This window comes from Bombus huntii, unplaced genomic scaffold, assembly GCF_024542735.1.
Source record: "Bombus huntii isolate Logan2020A unplaced genomic scaffold, iyBomHunt1.1 ctg00000293.1, whole genome shotgun sequence".
In the NCBI taxonomy this organism is placed as follows: domain Eukaryota; kingdom Metazoa; phylum Arthropoda; class Insecta; order Hymenoptera; family Apidae; genus Bombus; species Bombus huntii.
The window spans coordinates 18,877-28,131 of NW_026099494.1; positions in this window are offsets into that span (position 1 = coordinate 18,877).

Below are 9,255 nucleotides of genomic sequence, written 5' to 3' on the forward strand. Positions count from 1 at the left end.
TACGAAATATATTTCTGTATACGTTTGACGTTTCTGTATTATTCCTTATGTGCTTTCTGCTCTTGTGTTTAGCTCGTCGGAAGTAAAAATACGTTAAGCGAATCAGCTAATCTATTCGAGCGTTTCAACGGCTCAGTCTTCTCTTATGCAACTACCAAAAGAGAAGATAAGTCTTTGGTTATACAACATTTCATAACGTCCAAAGTAACGGGGCACTAATTAGTTGCAACTTTAAGACAGACCAGATATCAGTCATCGTCCGTAAATACATTTATTACGATCGTTTAAAGTTTAAAGAAACACCGTTATAAAGTCGTAATACGAGACAAAGCGAAGAGAAAGTAAACTGTTGGATATATGACAAAATAATTCTATTTTAAATAAGAGACTGGTCAGCGTGGTTATTTTGTTTACAAAATCAAACGAATTTAATGAATGTAATGGTAAGGAAGTAACTATAAGTGGCTGTTAAACTATTTTTATGCTTGAAAAGTAATTCGCAAAGTAATGTAAAGCAGTACTACTGAGTTGTACATAACCTCTTTCAGAATTTGTTCTTAACCTCTTGCTTCATAACTTCCTTAATTATACTCTTCAAACTTATTGACTACTTCGATGTTGTTACGAACAGAAACTGATAAAATATTAATCTTAAATATAGATTGAAATGAAAGCTTGTCACGTAAATATATATATGTACTACTTACTCAAACTATGGATCACATAACCTATAAAAAAAAAAAAAAAAAAAAAAAAAATTATTGTACACTATAAAGCAAGAGGTTAAATCTTTAATCTGTTAAGAATTAAATTTTTTATTGTAACTGCGAAAATTATAAAAGTACCAAGCGAAGCAAGTACGGAATATATGCGGAATATGAATCGCTCAACGAACCAAAGAGCGGCTCAGTGACAAAATTAGTAAAGTAAAGACCACAAATATTACAACATTATATTCTACCACAAAATAATTCTCTATACAAAAAAGGTACACAACGAATCGATTTTTCACAACGATAAGAGTCAACAGAACCAATCAAGACCAGACGAGACTCTCATAAGACAACGATATCAGAGGGATCAAATCAGCGACTTCAATCTATGTTACAGAGTATAGTTATCAAGAAAAATTGCTCTTTTCATGAAAAGTATGGTAATGATACTCTTATAACACATTGTATATCTGGCAGTCGGATGTGCCCGTGGCCATCGGAAATGTAAAGACGACGCTTTTAGAAAGTGATAGCGCCATCGCGTATTAAAAACGCGTTAGAAGAAGGACGGTTTCGCTATCCAAGGCGAATCGAAAAGTGTGCGTGTTGCGAGAATCAGAGTTGATCGAGACGTCGAAGCATAGAGTCGTTAGAATTGAGTTGCGAGTGTTGTCGAGTGTTAGAGTTGCTAGTGAGAGAGAGAGAGAGAGAGAGAGAGAGAGAGTTACCAAATAGTTGTCAAGTTATTTGTTGTAAATACGAGCGTTGCATTTAGTTTTCCTGTTAATCAAACATCGTTTCTCTGTCTAACTAATATCTGTATTTTCAATCCATTATTAATATATTCCGATATTACAAGTGGGGGCTCGTCCGGGATTGAATAAGACAGAGAAACGATACGATTTAACGGAGCTATTTCTGCGGGAGTAGAAAAGAATAGAATAAAATGGCAAACGTTGAAGACGAACGATTGTCGGGTGAAGAGGATTTGACGCTGGAGGAGCTGAGGAGTAAGCTCGCACAGATGAATCTGCCTATATCCGGTGCGAGATCAGTGCTGGTTGCCAGGTTGAACAGAGCGTGCAAACCTGGTCGATCTACTCCTAAGGATTCGAAGCGTGGCGAAGAACCAACAAACCAGCGAGATCTAAGAAGCAAGCAGAGAGCCGAACGCAGTCAAGAGGGAGAGGAAGACCTCGAGAAGCTGAGGACGAAAGAGCTGAGAGCGCGTCTCGTTAGCTTGGGGTTGAAGGTAACGGGAAGAAAATCCGAACTACGCGCGCGGCTACAGGCGGCCCTAGAAGGAGACGATGTATCGTCGGAAGAAGAGAGCTCCGACGAAAGTGAAGGCGAGGACGATAAACAAGGCGCGCGAGAATACAGGAGAGGCACGCGAGCGGTGTATCAGGACCGCGATGAGTAGCAGCAGAAGGTATGCGTCGGTTCGATGTTGAGTCTTAAAGACGTGGAAGACTCATTAGAGAAATTCAGCGGGGATGATCTGCTGAGGGTAAATCAGTGGGTGGAAGACTTCGAGGAAATGGCAGAAGTGTGGGGTTGGTCAGACGCCCACATGGTGGCCTATGCTAAGAAATTACTCGCAGGCTCCGCTCAGGCCTTCGTACGACAAAAACGATGCGCGAAGTCCTGGGCAAAGCTAAAAAAGGCGTTGAGGAATGAGTTTGAAAATGTAGTAAGCGACCAACAGATACATGGCGAGTTATCCCATAGAAAGAAGAAAGCAGATGAGAGTCTGCAACAATATATGTATCACATGTGCGGGATTGCAAAACAAGGAAGGGTTGATACGCAATCCTTGATAGACTACATTATTCAAGGCATTCCCGACGAGGTCGCGAACAAGACTGTGCTATACGGAGCCAGGAATATCGAGCAATTAAAAGAGCGTTTCAGGCGCTACGAAGCGATAAAAAGAGATATGGAGATGAGGACGAAATTTGAGGAGCCGAAGAGTAACAGGGTAAAGCCGGTGGCGAAGCTGTCCGAAACCGAGAGGAACAAGGAACCCGGTCGATCTGGAGATGCGAGGAAGACGCGATGCTACAATTGCTTCAAATGTAGGGAGTACGGACACATCGCATCAAGTTGCGACAATTTGGGTGAGCCCTCAAAAAAAGTTTACAGCGTGTTTCGGTCGTTACAAACAAGGCGTGGTAAGGATGTTAAGATGGAAAATTTCAAATTGAGCGCGTTGATAGACACCGGTAGTGAGCTGACTCTAATGCGAGCAGATCAGCATGTGAAAATCGGAGCGCCCAGATTAAGTCGGGAAATCGTTGGATTTGGCGGTGTCGGTTCCGGAAGGAATTTTACGCTCGGGAAATTTTCCACGAACATTATTATAGACAATGAGTCGTACTGTATAACCATACACGTAGTTCCAGACACAGTGATGCAACATTCGCTTATTATTGGCGCAGACTTTTTGGACACTGTTGAAATAAGTATAAAAGGGGGAGAATCTTTTATTAGTAGAATAAAGGACGAAAATCCCGATGAGTGTCCGGAAGTCCTCAAGATAGATGTAGAGACACAGGCGAGTGAGATAGATTTGTCACACGTTAAGGACATGCAACATAGGCTAAAAAGAGATTTGAAGAGAACCAAAGCATTGCTAAGAGACGCTCAAACGATGCTGGAGAGATCGAAAGGTGACTCGACGGGTAAAGCAGCTTTACGACAGCTGAAGAACCAGTTAGAAGATGCAGAATGCGCTAGAGCAGTTGCAGTTAAAGCGAAACAGGCACTGGAGCAAGAACCGAATGAGACGCAGGCTTCGTTGCAGGAAGTACTGCGGCAACGTTCCGAAGCAGAAGATCGTGTTAATGTAGCTAGTCGCGAACGAACTGAGCTACTGTCGCAATTGGAAGAAAATAAAGAAGAGTTAGCAGAAGTTTTGAAGAAGTATCGGGCAGCTGTGCAGCAAGTGTCGGAGGAACGGAGAATAGTGGCAAGACACGTGGTGATTGGTAAAGTGGACCACGAGATGGTGTCCTCGTCGGATTCTTGCGGCCAGCAGGAGGACTTAGCGAACATCACGAGGAGGAAGAATCTGGCTAAACAACAGCAACAGAATGTTGTTGATGATATTTGCGAATTTACTGAGAAGGATAGCGTTGCGGATGTGAGGGTTGTTTCAAGTTTTCGGATAGACTCGAAGAGAGTGAATGCAAGGCGAACGAAAAGACAAGGGAAGTCGCACGTGCGGAATCCCTCCAATAATATCGATATACAGAGGATGTGGATGACGAGGACGACGATGGGATTGTCGAGGACACGATGAACGTGAAGACCTTCGAAAAAGAAGAGATCATAGTCTCGGTAGATGGTAAGTTGTTAACGTCTTCCATGTACGAACCGAGCCTACGAAAATGTCACGATGCTGCCACGACGATCAAAGCCCCTGACAAGAGTGAAATGGGTAAACAAACAACGGAGAGGAAGATAGAGGAAGAGCGAAAGAGGAGCAGTAGCATCGAGGACGAACAGGCCGCGGTGTTCCAAGAGGAACGAGATCAGCTGCGTGCGGACGCAAAGAGACGGATTGAGGAGATCCAAATCCGAAACAAGCGGGCGTATAACAGGAGACGCAAGAAGGCGACAGCATACAGGACGGGAGATCTAGTGGCAATCGAGAGGATGCAGAGGGGTCCCGGGCTAAAGCTGCATCCGAAGTTTCTTGGACCGTATCGGGTGATAAAAGTCCTGCGAAATGACCGATGCATAGTGCAGCGAGAGGGGGAGCACGAAGGGCCACGTACAACTTCCACGGCAGCCGATCACATGAAATGGTGGAATGCTGACGATAGTGATGTAAGTGCGAGCGGCGATGATGAGCACATCTGAGGGCAGATGTGATTGTCAGGAAAGGCCGATTGTAATATCGTAGAATAGCTTTGATTGGAGATCGGCTGAAAATAGAAAAACCGTGTACGTCGTGTTTCTGTGGTTCGTTTACATTTAAGAGTGCCTACGTGACTAAAGGCACGTAGTTGGTAGTTCTTACATAGGTATGAGGGAAACAATAGACAACGTTAGAAGAAGGACGGTTTCGCTATTCAAGGCGAATCGAAAAGTGTGCGTGTTGCGAGAATCAGAGTTGATCGAGACGTCGAAGCATAGAGTCGTTAGAATTGAGTTGCGAGTGTTGTCGAGTGTTAGAGTTGCTAGTGAGAGAGAGAGAGAGAGAGAGAGAGAGAGAGAGAGAGAGAGAGTTACCAAATAGTTGTCAAGTTATTTGTTGTAAATACGAGCGTTGCATTTAGTTTTCCTGTTAATCAAACATCGTTTCTCTGTCTAACTAATATCTGTATTTTCAATCCATTATTAATAAATTATAATTAATCGAACAAAATTACACCTTTAATATATTCCGATATTACATTACCGTGATGTAATATTTATCATGCTTATTTTGTACGTAAAACGAATCGTTGGAATATTCCCGAAGCTAACGAAGCATTTCCCAAAAGTTAAACCGAAGAGATTAACGCGAATAGTTAAGTGAAATTTTTCCATTAACTTGCTGACCAACCGGCAAATAAAAAATCATAAAAATTGTTTCAATGTGTTGAGGTCACGCATAACTTCTTTTTTCATTGACGATTACCAAACAGGTAAAATTTCGAAATTGTACGAAGGCCACGTGACCAGATCGTATTGGAATTTGAAGTGCATGGAAAAAGACAACTCGAAGTACAAACCTTGAGCTGTACTACTCGAAGTACAAACGTGAACTAATGGATGCAGAAAAGCAATTAACGCCAAACATCCGAACAGCATCTTGGAGCCCGTCATTGTTCTGAAATAAAAGAAGTGACGAATTAAAAAGACGCAGGACTAATAATAATAAAGGAAACTTAGTTCGTATTATAAATTGAATTTACATCAGAAAAGAAGCACGACCAAGCGAAACAGATCGTAGAAATGACAAATATCATCGATATACGTTTCAGTGTAATTTCACTTTTGAAAATTATTTAGTTTAATACGATCGTATTCATCGCTCCGAAACTTTCATTGTGCTGCAATTTGTGCTGCGTCTTTTTAATTTCTCTATCTTTCTGTGTTTTCGGAAAAATTACTTGAAAGATTAAGAATTGCTTGCCTTATTTTATTTTCGATTAGTTAGGATTTGATTATTCCAGGTAAGGTTTATTATTTATAACAGGTTTTATCACTTGTTTATTATTTAGGAGTTTGTTATTTTAGGATTAGTACCTTTTAGGATTTCTTATCCTTCGAGTTTCTGTTTCAGATATCTAGGTCTATTTCAAGATGTTTTATTACATTAGGATTATTTATTCGATTAAGATAATTTAAGAGTTTCACAATGTACAAAGAAATAATCGCGTGAAATTTAGATTTATGCTTTAAACGTATTAAACACGCGGTAATTTCAATGTCTATAGCCTCGAACGTGTTCTGATTAGTTGTGTCATTGTCTGTGACATTGAAATCACAAAAATCCATTGCAAGTGTGCTGTCATGCAATGTGGATGTAATTGGGTTTTTTGGGGTTAGGTTGGGGTTAGGTTGTATCATCTGATTTGTACAGTACTATTTTAACGCAAGGACAGGAAAGTTATTATATATTTCCCGTCCATTATTTGAATCGTTGTGAAGTGTAACGAATTATATTCGATTCGAGGAGATGTTAATGAATTACCCATTTCATATGTAATTACATGGAAATAAAAATCATTGCAAAAGTAATTGATCTAATGACAACGGAATTTCCAATATTTTTTTGTTTCGTCACCTCTTTTTCGTAATATATCTTTTATAGGTACGTGATTTATTAATCGTTCGAATGGAAATAATTATTCGTATAATATTCAAACGATTCTAGCCATAAAATAAATTAAAACGATACCTGTCAATGATATGCAATCTGCGTATGACGTCAACCTCGATCTATGCTTATACAAGAAATTTTATCAATCAATGACTAGATATACAATAATCAAATATTATAAAATTTCCTGAAAACCTTTAGGTGTTAATATCTTTAATATTTGCAAGTTATTGTTTAGCGCTAATTAGTTAGAATGTAACAAGTGGTGTACCAGAATTGAGATAATTAAGCCACACGAACAATCTTATTTAGATCTTTTTAATTTTTTAATTCTCTTTTGCTCTAATACTTCGTAAAATTAATCTTCATTAGCTACTACACTTCATAGAATAACAAGAGATAATTTTTCTTATATAACGTTTCATTCATAAAATCTATCATTAAAGTATATCTTCATAAAAATATCATTCCATACTAACGGTATATTTGGCGTCATACGAGATAACAGTTACCAGTGATGACATATGTAACTTTATAAAGATATCTCGTTTTATTATATATTAAAAGAATGTACTCATTGCTGCTATATTTCAGATGAAAAAAAGGCGGCAACGATTTTACAGTAAAATCGTTCGTTTACAACTGATTCATTTACATTTCATGATAATACTGTGCATTCTGAATATGCTATGATTTGGTTTAAAATAATAAATAGTCCATTCTTGCATACTATTGCTCCAGCTTTACTTGTATTTTCGATATTGGTATAAATAGAAAGACAATTAATGTCGTTCGAGTCTATTTTCGGATCATTTATATTACGTTTAATCCATATAGTTATCATATGAGACATAGTATCGTAAAATTTGGAAGAATAAAACGTTCGTACAGGAAGTACATTTTATAAGAACTCCAACAAATCTGCGTGTGCACCTAAAATACAAACTGATAGTGATAGTGATTGTTCATAAGTTTATATACATTATCTAATGTCAATCGAAGGTATCAATTCTTTTTCTCCATAAGAGTACTTTTTCATTTATATGTGTTCAAAAATACATGTGTTCAACCGTGAAGCATATGTCACCTACAACGAAAAAGAGTTTTCCTATACTTAATATTTCCTTTATATACCTATGAAAGTCTATTCTTCGCGTAGTATGAAATTATGAATAAATCTGGAATATTGTTCAATCTGAAAAGAAAAATAACTTATTGACATCATTCATTGATACGAGATTCAGAATGTTTGTTTTGTCTTGCAGAAAAAGAAGGCAGCCCTCCCTTTCTTTTAATGTGAAATAGAAAGCGAAAATTTGAAAACAGATTTTTTGGAAATTTACTTGCAAATATCGTTTTCAATATCGTGATTTTCTTCCCAATGGTACTGTACTTTCAAATTTTCCAGTATCCCTCTAAAAACAAAAAGTCGAACCTCGTTATTGTTAACGTAGGCATTACAAGGAAGAGAAGTATTAGAAAGCAGCTCCTTTTTATTATGGATTTCTTTATAATCATGTAAATAAGAAATTCCGGAAATTTTTTCCTCAAGAATTTAATTCTTGTGTTTTGATTGATAATTATTACACTGCATACTAACTTTTCGCATACTGTTCGCGTCTAACAGTTTCCTAATAATAACTACTTCAAAATTACATATGTTCTTGCACGAATTCAAAAGTACGTATGATACAATTACAATTGATTCTAAAATAATAATTATTTAAAGATATTAAGATACTAATTAAACGTTTCACTGTATTTCAAAATCTGGAACAACAAATTTTTATTTATAAAAAATGAAACTGTCTTTATATATTCTTTGTCACGATGCTATTTCTTATTACCGTGTCGACATTTTTTAAAATTCATTTTGTTATCTCTACGCAATATGAAAATTCATATACTGCTTAATATTTTTTACATATTATCCATCCACCGCATGATATCTCCTGAAAAATCAAAATATTAATGTTATATTATTACAATGCTTCTTAAATTTCAATTTTTGACAAATTTGAAATCCAATATATTTTGCACAATTATTATTTATCAAAAAATTCCAAGTTAGTAACTTTCTTTTCAAATGGCAAATAACATATACTTTGACTTACCTGTAAGTTTTTGTTCCTAATCATCATTTCCTCTTATAGAACATCATTATTGTTCTTATAATTACTACCAGTGTCATAGATATTGTAGTGGCTACAACTGAATTAATAGAAAATGATAAATAACTGTGTATAACACTAACACATAATTGTGTATAACAATGACACATAACTTTTACTTACACTTCTGTCGATAAGGGATTACTTACTGTGATATCCTGTTGATGTTTCTTAAGGCACTTGATTAGGTGCGATACGGTATCATTCCTTATGGTATACTGTAGATAAGTATTTTAGAAAATAACAAGAATAAATCTAAATTATTCAGAGGTTCCAGTTTCGGCTTAGACATAAATACAGGACCATTTGCAAAGAAGAAAGGGTGCGTTTCTACAGCCTCGTTATAGTAACCATGAATACCAATCTCTGAATTACTGGTTACTAAACATAAATATCCTATAAAATTTAATATATTTCTTTAATTTTTAATACATACATGAGTTAGTAGTTCTAAATTATGAATCATCCTACCTGTGATATTACGCTTTTCCTTATAATATCATCACTCGAGTGAACAACATTAAGATCATGTAAACCATGTCATCCTATCTTA